The sequence below is a fragment of the Amphibalanus amphitrite genome, unplaced genomic scaffold, assembly GCF_019059575.1.
Source record: "Amphibalanus amphitrite isolate SeventyFive unplaced genomic scaffold, NRLGWU_Aamphi_draft 000065F_arrow, whole genome shotgun sequence".
Taxonomy (NCBI): domain Eukaryota; kingdom Metazoa; phylum Arthropoda; class Thecostraca; order Balanomorpha; family Balanidae; genus Amphibalanus; species Amphibalanus amphitrite.
The window spans coordinates 837,297-849,630 of NW_024881561.1; the positions used below are offsets into that span (position 1 = coordinate 837,297).

General features: G+C 50.9%; 1 protein-coding gene across 1 annotated transcript in view; it reads right to left on the reverse strand.

Moving 5' to 3' along the window:
* Positions 1 to 7,531, reverse strand: part of LOC122378768 (peripheral-type benzodiazepine receptor-associated protein 1-like) — a 45,930-nt gene extending 38,399 nt beyond the window's left edge. Inside the window, exon 1 of the mRNA XM_043360234.1 lies at positions 7,285 to 7,531. The gene's annotated coding sequence lies outside the window, so the exon portion shown is untranslated. The remainder of the gene's footprint in view (positions 1 to 7,284) is intronic.
* Between the last annotated feature and the right edge of the window lie 4,803 nt (positions 7,532 to 12,334).

Consider the following 12,334-nt stretch of genomic DNA (forward strand, 5'->3'; position numbering starts at 1 on the left):
GGCCCTTACGCAACGACAGTCGACACCGAGCGATGGTTTGACTGTCACTGGCACAAGCCTCCCGCGCGAGCTGCAGCTCCACGCCATCGCGCCCGACCCGCGGGGGGAGGGGTGTCTCTGTCCTCTGCCTGGTCCAGGGGTGGCAGTCTCTGTCCTCTGCCCTCCGCCCAGACCGGCGCGGTGGGGGGGGGGGGGTGTCTCTGTCCTCTGCCTGGTCCAGGGGTGGCAGTCTCTGTCCTCTGCCCTCCGCCCAGACCGGCGCGCGGACCGCAGGCCAGCCCCGGCTCTGCGCCAGCCGCCAGCCGCCGCCGGCAGCGCTCCGATCCCATCCGTTAGGTCCGCCGAGGTTCGGCGCCGCGTAACTACGGCACTTGGTCAGATTGGACCTCTGAGACGTGACCAGCCTGGGGCGATATCGGGAGACGGCGCTCTCCCGGCCACGCCTCCGGCCTCCCACACCGGTGTAAGTTCCCCAGCTTCACCGCCCACCGCTCACCGTCCGCGACTTTACTGTCCACCGCCCACCGCCCACCGCCCACATCTTCACCGCCCACCGCGTCTACCGCCCTCCGCCTACCGTCTACCGTCCACCGCCCACCGCCCACTGTCCACTGTCAACCGCCCACCGTTCACAACTTCACCGCCCACCGCATCTACCGCCCTCCGCCTACCGACCACCGCTCACCGCGTCTACCGCCCTCCGTCTACCGCCTGCCGTCTACCGTCTACCGCCCACCGCCCACCGCCCACCGCCCACATCTTCACCGCCCACCGCGTCTACCGCCCTCCGCCTACCGACCACCGCCCGTCTACCACCTACCGCCAACCGCCCTCCGTCCACCGCCCACCGCCCAACCGCCCACCGCGTCTACCACCCACCGCCCGTCTACCGCCCACCACCCGCCTACCGCCCACCGCCCATCGTTCACAACTTCACCGCCCACCGCGTCTACCGTCCACCGCCCTCCCCCTACCGCTCACCGCCCACCGCGTCTACCGCCTACCGCCTACTGTCCGCCGCCCACCGCCCACCGCTAACAACTTCACCGCCCACCGCGTCTACCGTCCACCGCCTACCGTCTACCGCCCACCGTCTACCGCCTACCGTCTACCGCCCGCCGCCTAACGCCCACCGCGTCTACCGCCCACTGCGTCTACCACCCTCCACCTACCGTCTACCGCCCACCGCATCTACCGCACACCGCGTCTACCGCCCACCGTCCACAGCTTCACCGCCCACCGCCCACAACTTCACCGCCCACCGCGTCTACCGCCCTCCGTCTACCGACCACCGCTCACCGCTCACCGCCTACCGTCCACCGCCCACTGTGCACCGCCCGCCGCGCTCCGTCTGCACAGCTTCAGCGTTCTCAGCACCACCCACCGGGCCTCAGATCGTACACAGTCTCTGTGATAAAGCAGTAAACGGAGCGGTCTATACCTGTCGGTCGTCTGCTGCTATTGTTGGCTGATATCGTCTTTGATGTAATGTCTTAGCGGCTGGGCTGTCGTCAAGACTGCACTGTGCAACTTATTGCTGGCCAAATCACGAGTGTAGAACAGCCGGCATTAAAACATTCGACAAAATATGTACGAACGAGTCCCACAGGTTTCCGAGCTACGCTAGTAATAAAACAGTTCATAACAGATAGTGACCAATTAGAGCGATAACTCCACTAAATGCTTTCATAACATTTCGGCAATGTTGAAGCATTCCAGCTTGTGTCTTATCAAGTCCTACCTAATAAGCACATAATTACCAGAGCTTACGAGCTTTCGTTACATAAGTTTAACTATATGTTTTCAAACGATACTTCTGAATAGAGAAAGATAAGAGTGGGGTTTGGGGTAGAACAATAAATGGTGTCGTTCGTGTCCACACTATTGCATGGACGCTAGATTATAGAGCATAGCTAATGCACTAGCGCCAGCCTGGAGATGTATAACAAACATCAAAAATACTTGTTTTAGACTGACGTAGCTCTGACATAACAAATAGACAACTGACAAGCACAATTACATTTTTACTTATTCACTTACGGATAGTCAGTTCCCGATTAGCAATAACCAACTAAAACTTACCACCTGTGACCTTTAACGTAGACCACTGCACATGGACTTTTGATCACGATATTAGCCGAACTTCCACATTGGAATAAGACAAACTTGGCCAGTTCATTCGATACTCTGTAGCCGGTAGACCGATGCAGCAGGAAAACCAAGACACTCTTGGTTTTCGTGCTCAGGAAAATCAAGACTCCAACTGTGTCTATGTATGGCCGTTGGGCTGGCTGGTTCTGGCTGGCTGTCTGAGTCCGGCTGTGGTGGCGAATTTGGCACCAACTGAGAGGCAGCGAGCTGACGAGGACCGATCATGGCATCCAACAAAACTGGCATTTGTTACTTCATTTAGCTAAAAAAATTTCGTGGCGATTTTTCCAAGTGAATAGCAGGCCACATGGGGTGACTTTGCCACCATGTTATTTATGCAAAAATTGAATACTTATACAATGCAATTCAAAATAATTTTTAATGTAGCATCATTTTCACCTCCAAACTGGTTTTTAATAAAGTGAGAGTTTATACGTTTAAAATTAGCACAGGAATGCACAGTGGGAGTATAGAAAGGCAAAAATTACCAAACTAAAAAATGGATGAAGCTGGGCCCAACTTTTCAGCACAGTCATGATCATCTACAACTCCTGAGTTTGCCAGTACGACTAGCTGAAGAAATCGGTATCATTTTATAGATCAAAACGCTGATAATAAGGGTGCCGGTAATTTGCCGCAAGAACGTCTTCTTTCTGTTCCTCTCAATGCCGCTGGAGGATTACGGCGCGGTCCTATATGACCGCGCCAGAGCAAAAATATGATTGTATCGGTACTCTATATGTCTATTCTAAACCATTTTTCAGTTTCTATTTACTATCAATGTCAATAATTTTCAACAAATATAATGTACCTATTATAAAAGTAATGTATCTCTCCTTTTTGGTACATCATTTAAGAGCAAAAAAACTTTGAATTGCTTTATTTTTTCCTACTAAACAATTAAAGATGGTTGGCCTCTCCCATACAATGGAACAAAAATACTTTAAAATTATTTGCAAGCGTTAAAAAACCATTTTTTTGACATAGTGGCAAAGTCACCCCTTTTTCAGTTTAACTTTGCCACGACTCATTTTATTTAAAAAATCATATTTTAGGCAAGATATAAATACGATAACAGCAAAACCAAAAGAGCTAATCTTCATCCGTGTTTTGAGCATAGAGTCATCCCAACAAGTTAAGAAGTGTAAAGAATACAAGCGTCTAAAGTTGAAAACATGGCAAAGTCACCCCCGTTTACGGTATCTCGGATTTTTCCTAACCCGCGCACCGACGGGGGTCTGCGCCAACTTCGTACCGACGGAGGGGCCCCCTGAGATCTCGAGAACGAAGTAAGATAGCGACAAGCGGTAAACGGCATCGGATACGCACGGACAAGGTCTACAATTTTTACTAAGGTCATTTTCAGGTCAGGTCAAAGATGACGTCACAGGGGTCGAAAAAGCCAAAATGGCGGCGCTAGATATGGAGAGAGCTTTTCTCGGATAACTTTCGAATTAGTCAGGATAGGAACAAACTAAGGGCATCATCGTGATCCTCTCGTTAATCCGCATCGAATGATATATATGTTGACCTCGAAAGGTCAAGGTCAAAGGTTGACCTCAGGTCACGTGACCTCGAGGTCATCATGTATATCATTCGATGCGTCTTGACGAGCTGAACACAATGAGACCATCCGTGCGGCTGTATCTTGTTCTTGTACGGAGTTATTGGCAAAAAAACTCTGGTGACCTTTGATGACGTCACATGACCTTACATACAGCTGCCCAACAGCAAAACAGACCTCAAGGTAGTAAAGGTTGATCGTATATGAAGTCATGTATGGTATATGGGGCAATTCTGACCCGTTTTAGTGGTAAAAACAGGGAGTTGATTTTTCCCCCATTGACTTATAATGGGGAGGTCGCGAAATTGACCTGACCTTAGGTCACCGACATCAAAATTCCGAGATAAACAAATTGTAGCTACTAATGACCTAATAACATCCTGCGACTTTCAAAGGCCTCCGACATCTACTGTAGCTCTGGCACGGTGACAAAGTTGCAAAAAAGTGACTTGAGGTTGGGTTATTCAAAGTGACCTGGTGACCTGACCTTAAAAGTTAGGAGGTTCAAACTTGCACACCATGTGTAAAATTGATGAGAGAATAGTCGTACCAAATTTTGCGGCCCGTAGCGCCGCGGTTTTCCCGCTGTCCGCGAAAAACCTCAGGGGGGCGGATATCCGCCCCCCGTCGGTGCGCGTGCATATATCCGTGGTCAGGTCATTTTCGTGATCTCACCATTATAAGTCAATGGGGAAAAATGAAAACTGCTATTCTGGCGCCGGGAACGATCTCCAACTATCTCAAGCACACAGAATCGTGATTTGATGCACTCCTTGCAAGGTAAGATGCGTCACTTTTGCAATGTTGACCTTGTGTGACGTCATTTGTGACGTCATCAAGGTCATATTAGTTTTTCGTCAATAACTCCCGATCAAATTGAGCTAGCGAGTCGGAAAAGCCACCAATGGACTCAGGTGGAATATCAGTCGCGAATCGAATGATATGCGACATGACCTCTTTCGACCAAGTTCGTGACCTGGGGGCGCTGACCTGACCGTGACCTGAGGTCAACGCCGTAAGTTGACCTGACCCAAACAAAAAGTATAACATTTGACGCGCCTGAGTGAGGCGAACACGATTCTGCTAAAATCGCGGCTCTGCGGCCGTTTTTTGCGAAGTTATTCACCAAAAACTGAACCGCACCTTGGGGCACTTGACCTGATCTCAGAGGTCACCGGTTAACTTAGGACCTTTAACTCGGATACCAATCTCTGCGTCTCGTAACGGCGCACACGCTCGTTTTTTCCGCGACGCGCTAGCTCTGCCAGGGGCGAAACGGCGAGGGAGGGGTCGTACCCGCATCTCCCCCCTCGGCCGGCGCGTATGTAGAAAACCAATAGGTCCGGCGAGGGTTAAGCGTTCACGAGACGTCAGCCATTCACAAGCACGGTTTAGTGAGAAGTGCTGACAGTCGCTTTTCACGCATCAGTTGCAAGAGTTTTGTTCTTTCATACGATCGAGAATTTCAGGGGTGGACAGAATCCGAATGAAAGAAATGCACGAGGCGCCACCGCATTCAAGCAGTTTAACCCTCGCCGGAGCCATCACTTTTCTAAACAGGCTCCGATCGAGAGGAAGGGGCGGGAGGGCCCCTCCTCACGCCGTTTTGTCCATAATTGAGCTAATGTTTCGCAGAATAAACCAGCCTGTGTGTCGCTACAAGACACAGCAACTGGTATCTAACTTTTAGGTATCAGGTCAATCGGTGACCTCTAAGGTCAGGTCTTCCCGGTCAGGGCAATGGCACTGCGGCGGGCGGCGGGGGCGGGGGGCCACTCAGCGGGTGAGTAATCTCATACTGGTATGTACCCTCGTTCACGTTCGTCTTTCATTTAATTTGTGCTTATGCTGGTTTGGTGGTGTCATGTTTTGTCAGTTATTGTTTATTGTGGAGACTGGAGTGGTATACCTTGAAGCTTCATGCTTTTGCATCAATCCTATTTGTTTTGTGCACCTTCTTTGTCTGCTCTGTTAAGCTAACACAAATGAGTTGATTGGAGTCGGAGTGTCCGTTTTTATAGCTTCGCCCAGCATGGCTGCAGAACTATGACTTTTACACTATTCTGTTTCTAATGCTCAGGCGCGTCTAATGGTATGTTTGTTTATTTGGGAATCAAATCAACATAGAACGTTGATTTGGGGTGCAAAGCAACGTCTATCAAATCCGACTATCAAATCTATCATCATCAAATCCGAATATCAAATGTTTTTTTTCGGTGCTTCATAAGCGAAATCTAACATGAGAACATGCCACGCATCCCAACGCAAAGTTTACTCAGCTAAACGCAAATAACATCTGAGCTACAGCCATCTGACGGACTTGAAATACACACCAATCAACTCCTCGTGACATGGCAAAAGTGGCCGCACCAGAAATAGTTCACGTCTACAGTCGACTCTCCTTGTAGGAGGTGCTCGAAATGACAACATCTGCGCCACATCAGCATAGGTATTGGGTAATGCACGGTCCCTAGGTGCTCTGTCATTATTTGTGAAATCTGCCAAACCTGAGCTGGATTTTTCAGTGCTGCATGGTTTATGCGCGCGTACACCATTGGTGTCTTTTAAAGGAGCATGCGGACCATGCCCCTTTGAAGACCCAATATTTAGCCCACTGCGCCCATAAAGTGCATGGAAACAAATGAGCGGATGACCATTAACTTGGACGATTACCCACATCCATTCAGCCCCAATGGGCAGCCAATAATAGACGCGGTCCCCTTACGTGTTCTTACGCAAGTTCTTGTCTGAAGAAATGATATGGGCTGAAGTCTGGGGGTGGAGAACAAGGAGCCTGATTCACATTTGCTTTCAAGCTGATGATCCACCCATGAGGAGCCCTTCCTTCAGCTATATTAGTGTTGCTGTTGGATGCTGTGTGGCCCGGTTCGGCGTTATTGGAACGAATAGTTTTAAGCACGCATACAATGTGAACCATGTAGGTCCACATGATTAAATCGCTTTTATAGCACAGACGGCGAAAAGCATCAAAAGATTTGCCCCAAATGAATGTCTTAATGCAAAACAATTTCCCAAAGTTGCTCGACAATCGACACCCTGAGTGACTCGGGAAAACGATCGGGAAACGATCGAAAAAAACGTGCGGGAGAGGAAATCATATTTTGGTGGTCAGAGTTTGGTCAAAGCTGACAAACTAATGCTAAATGATGTGAAGTAGTAGTATTTATAGCATTAGCTTCTAATCGATCAGCATTTGGTGGGCATAAGCTGATTAGCTAATGGAAGATAATGGCATGTAATACCATTAAACGGACACTAAAGGAAACCCTAGCGACATTTACGCAGCACAGGACCTCTTAAAAATTAGGCGACTTCTTACAAATACATGTCGCTCTATGCTGTTTTTATTGCCGAATATGGTTGTCTCTATGGAAGATGAATTCAGTGCTCACTTGTGTAGCATAAGGAGTGTTAGTAACTTGAAATTTCGCTTTGCACAACATAGTTTGTTGTATCGAATTCATTTCAACAACAGCTTTCCTCGCGTTTTTCTCGTCGGACCTCGTCCGCAAACCACGGAATGTGCCAGCAGCGAAGCATCGCCTCACCTTATCATTCTGTCCCTGCAGTTCCACGAACACACAGTCCGACCTTCATCCGCGTCCTTCACCACTTTACCAGCGTCACCAGCGCCACAAACGTCATCACCGCTCCACAAACGTCACCAGCGCGTCACAAACACCACCCACACGTCACCCGCACGTCAGCACGTGTCGCGGATTGGTGAGGTCGCGCGGCACTGGTCGGTCGGGCCTGGGACGGCGGTCGGCGCGTCCTGTCGCCTCAGCTGGGCGGCCTGAGTCAGCGGCCGACCAGCGCCTCCGCCGCCGCCGCCGCCGCCTACTGCCGCCAGGCCCGGGCGACGCCGGCGAAAATCGATAGGGGGCCGGGCGCGTGCGGCGGCGGCGGCGGCGGCGGCGGCGGCCCGGCTAGGCTCAGACGGCCCGCCGGCCAGACGACGCGAAACCGGAGCAATTGGCGCCGCCACCAATCAGGCGCGCCAGTCACCGCCGTGGCCGTATACCGACGGCTGACGGACGGGCGCGAGCCGCGGGGCATGGGCAGCGGACGGACGGGCAGAGAGGGAGCGAGAGAGTGGGAGAGGCGGACTTACGGCGGCGGGTCGAGGCCTGCGTATAGGTACGCTACACCTGCCGAAACGTTAGGTAGCTTTGCATGTTGTTTCAATTCAATGGACGGAATATATGCACGTCTTGTCCTTCCGAGAAGCGTGCAGTGAAGCACTCACGAAGTCGACAATGGTTACGTAATTAGACATACCTTAGGGCCGTGTCATGCCTGCCATTCTGACGGTAGGTCACTACAAAGCCATCGCTGAGCCAACTGCCGGCCGTCGGGCGGAGTTCAGTCGCCCGCGGACAGACTGCACATCGAAGGTCGTCAGCGAGCGGCTGGGACCGCCGGTCGGCCGCCGGCCCAGTTGGCGGATCGGATCGGACCGGGGACAATGGCCGACCGCAGTGGAAGCCCGACTTAGCGCCGAGGAGCGCCGCTGAATGAACGAAGCCTTTGAAAACGTGCATTGTGAAACGATGTCCGCCCGCCGAGGAAATGATGCCAAAGAAATGAAAAAGGAAAGACGTCATCGACAAACTGCAAGAATACCTCCGGTGCGTCATTCAAAATCAAAAGTCATCTGCACTCCACAGGTAGATGGCATTTTCGGATTATTTCTGAGATGCTGCTGAAATTTATACGCCTTGCTCGTTCACCTGGCACCGAATCTCTCTCTCCTTCCCTCCTTCCCTCTCTCCTCTGTGTCGGACACACCTGTAACCGGCCGCCGGTGGGTGTCTGATCGCCCGGCCCCGGCGGCCCGCTGTGTTTACCCTCACACACTTGTCGGACCGGCGCGGCGGGTATCGGTGGCCGCCGGTCCGGACGGGCGCCGCTCCGCCGACCAGCACCGTCCCGGCCAATCAGACAGACACATAGTTAGCCGCGCCATCACTCCTCCCCGGCCCTCTGCCCTATCGCTCGCTCCCTACCGCCGCTCCTCTAATACCCTCCTTTATTGTCCTGTGTTTTTGTGTTTCTCCCTTCATTTCTTTTCTTCTTTTCATTTTCACTTTCATTTTCCTCTACCTCTTGTCTCACATATTTTCTCTCCCTGCCCTCCCTTCTCTCCCTCTGTCTGTCTGTCTGTATGTCTGTGTGTCTCTTTCTCTCTTTCTTTCTCCCTCTCTCTCTATCTGTATGTCTGTGTGTCTCTTTCTCTCTTTCTTTCTCCCTCTCTCTCTCTATCCCTCCCTCCTTCTCTCTCTCTCTCTCTCTCTCTCTCTCTCTCTCTCTCTCTCTCTCTCTCTCTCTCTCTCTCTCTCTCTCTCTCTCTCTCTCTCTCTCTCTCTCTCTCTGTCCCGCTCCACGTCCGGATGCCTGCAGCGTCGGAACCTCGGGTCGCAGTCTGTGGTGCGGTCAATATCCCATGATCCCGGTCGACGGGGCCGCCGCCGCGGACACCGGCCTCCGAAGTTGGGGCACGAGACAGGTCCGGTCGACGGGGACAGAATGCCGCCACAGCAGCAGCGGGGCAGGCCGGACAGAGCAGCAGGACAGGCGGGACACAGTGATAGAGCGAGGGAAGCACGGTGACAGGACAGACGGGACAGGGGCAAGGCAGATGGGACTTAACAGTTAGCGCTCGGATCATGACTCCCAACAGGGTGGCTGCCCAATAGACAATCTTTGGGACACTTCTTAATATATGATAATATAAATCATTAATATGCTTGATAATATAAATCATGGCGTATGTAGTCTGAACTTCAGTTAAATATTTTTCAAGCTAAAATAAATGTTCAAAAAGATGTTCCACGTAAGATGCTTCCTTACCTGTCGCTCGGTGTCGGTAGGGCTCAGTCGACTCCCTGACACCTCCGGAGGCTCCAACCGTCGCCCTTTCCGTGGCTCACAGTCGCTCGGTGACAGCTGAGACCGGCTCTCCGTGACAGCGGCGCGGTCGGACTGGTGGGACTGTGCGCTGGTTTGTGCGCACACCAGTTGTGTAGCAGATAGTTTCTCCTCATTTTTCTCCTCATTTGTTAGCTTCTCTCCAGCGCTGGTTGGCTGCGGAGGCGACTCGTCCTTCCCCAGCCGCTCGGCCGGTTGACCCGTCCGTTCTGCGGTTCGTGTGCGCCGGAGGGCTGGTTTTCCTGGTCTGACGGCAGCCGCGGCTAACGGCGGGAGGGATTTTCGTGGAGGTGCGACGGCGGCTGACATGGGTCGAGCTCGGAGTGACGGCGGGGGCAGAGTCGCCGTCTGAGACCCAGTGACCTCTGGCCTTGTTCTCTCGCACATATCCTGAGGGGATAGACAACGTAACGCGTCATTGGACTGATCCTAGGTCATGACGCTATAAAATAGATCTTCAATAACAAGATATATCTAACTCAGCTTCTTTAGAATGATGTTTTCACCATCAGAAGACTTCGAGGATTGAAATCGGAATTTTTGTAAATTTGATCTAGCCTTTTCATGAAAATCAAAGAGCAAATATTAAAGGTAGGGTTAAAATATCAAAATTAACGATGAGATTAAGGACACAATAATAAATGACTGCATTCAATGCTGGATATCGTACCAAAAAAGTCAAAACCAAAAGTACCAAAAGTTAACAAAACATACTTTTTTGAGTTCCTGCACTTTTTGTTCCAGTTTGCGTGTAGTTGTTGCGAGCTCCAGGTTTTTCTTTTTGAGCAGAAGCGCCTCTCGGCTGGTCTCCACCGCCCTGGCCCTGGCTGCCAGCGGGCCGTGACGCTCCGCCTCGACCGAGGCCCTCTGTCAACCAGCACCGGCACGCGACGTCAGCATTCACTGCTACTTGCATACAAATTACCCGACTTCCAACAGCAACGCAGAACGCACCAAGCATGAACAGTTCGGTTATAGGCCATTTCTAGTAAGACATGGGAATGCATCGAATCCAAAACCTGATTGAAAATATATGTATACATACATCATCATTGTCTTATCATACATCACACACTGACGGATCCAGAGGGCATTTGGGGCAAATGACCCCCCCCCCCGTAGTGTCCAAAATCAACGAAGATTGACGTTTGTTTTTCGAGAATAAAACGAAAACTAGACAGTTTTTATTGGGAATTCGTTTTCAACTGCATAGCAGTGCGTTACGAATCGAAATTCGATGCGTTTTTTTTTAATTTGGAGAAACTTTTATGGGGGCATGTCCCCAGCAGCGTCCTTTCTGGATCCCCCAGTAACATTACGAACGTTCTGAAAGATCTGTTATTTCCCGTTCCTGTGTCGTTCAAGCCCCCCTTGTGCTGCCGACTAGCCGCAGCCGGGAGTCGGCGAGTCGACTGATAGGTAGACTGTACCGCAGGACACCAGTGTTTTGCGGTACGGCCTACCCATCAGCTGTTATCACCAGGGCCCTGTTCCACGGCACGGCGCAATAGTGCTGCGCTACGCGCATTATAGAGTTCAGTGGCTACGCGTGTCGGTGCATTGGGTTTCCATGGTAACATTAACAAACTCGGACGCTTGCTACGCTGGCACGCCCGTGTTTGTTGCGACGAAGTCGTCTCAAACGCCGCACCATACCGTATAGCGCGCTGTAACGTCGTGCGTTGAAACAGGACAGGCCCCAGGCTGCCGGCCGACCTCAAATGGACGACGGTGATCTGGGGTGCCCAATGCCCAATGCCAGTGCCCACTGTGCTGGGCGCAGTGCCCACTGCTCGTAAACATATGTAGGTGGTGGGTACTTACAGCCAGGGGCGTTGAACCACCCAATAGCCCGTTTTGGCCCCGCGGTCGGGCCCTAACTTCGGCCACCGAGGTGGAGCGGGACTGGAAGATTGGTGTAACTTACCAATAAAAGAGAAAATGAAGCTAACTGACAAACATAGTGGATCCATTTACCACTGCAAGTAGCGCAGTTTCTATTTTCCGCAGACATAAACACGGCTTCTTTTTGCCGGCTTTTAAATATCTTCCCAACTGTTTAAAAGTGTTGAAGCATTTATACCATGTCTGTATCTAATACTTATCTCCAATCTTAAACCTTATTGTAAAACATCTTATCACATTGACTCATGACGAGCGCAAAAATCACTGTTTGAATATTTTTGATAAGGTCTTTTATACTGTCCAGGCGCATTCACAACCCCTATCGTTTGCCCACGCCTAAGAATGCTCTGAGGCCAAATCAGAAAACATGACTACATGTCAGCGGCCCCGCCGATCAAGTCAAGATCTCTAAGACAATATCTGAAAACTTCAGACAGCCTACCGAAAGTTTCAAAACTGACTTCCGATAGGCATGAACGAATTGAACGCTGCCTTGTTATCGTCAGTAGATCTTAATAGTTTCACAGCGTACATAGTTACACCAAAACATTACAGGAACGCTACCACGATATTCTGCTCAACCTTTATTGTGTAAATACAATGTCAATGGTCATTTTTACATAAGATGACAAAGAAGTCCTTTATTTTCAGGTTCAGTGAACGTGGAGAGACATGTTCTTTCAAATCAATTGGTGCATTTCTATAAGGGGCTTATGTCAGCTACGAAACCATTCGAGACAGGTCAGACTCGGATTTCGTCTC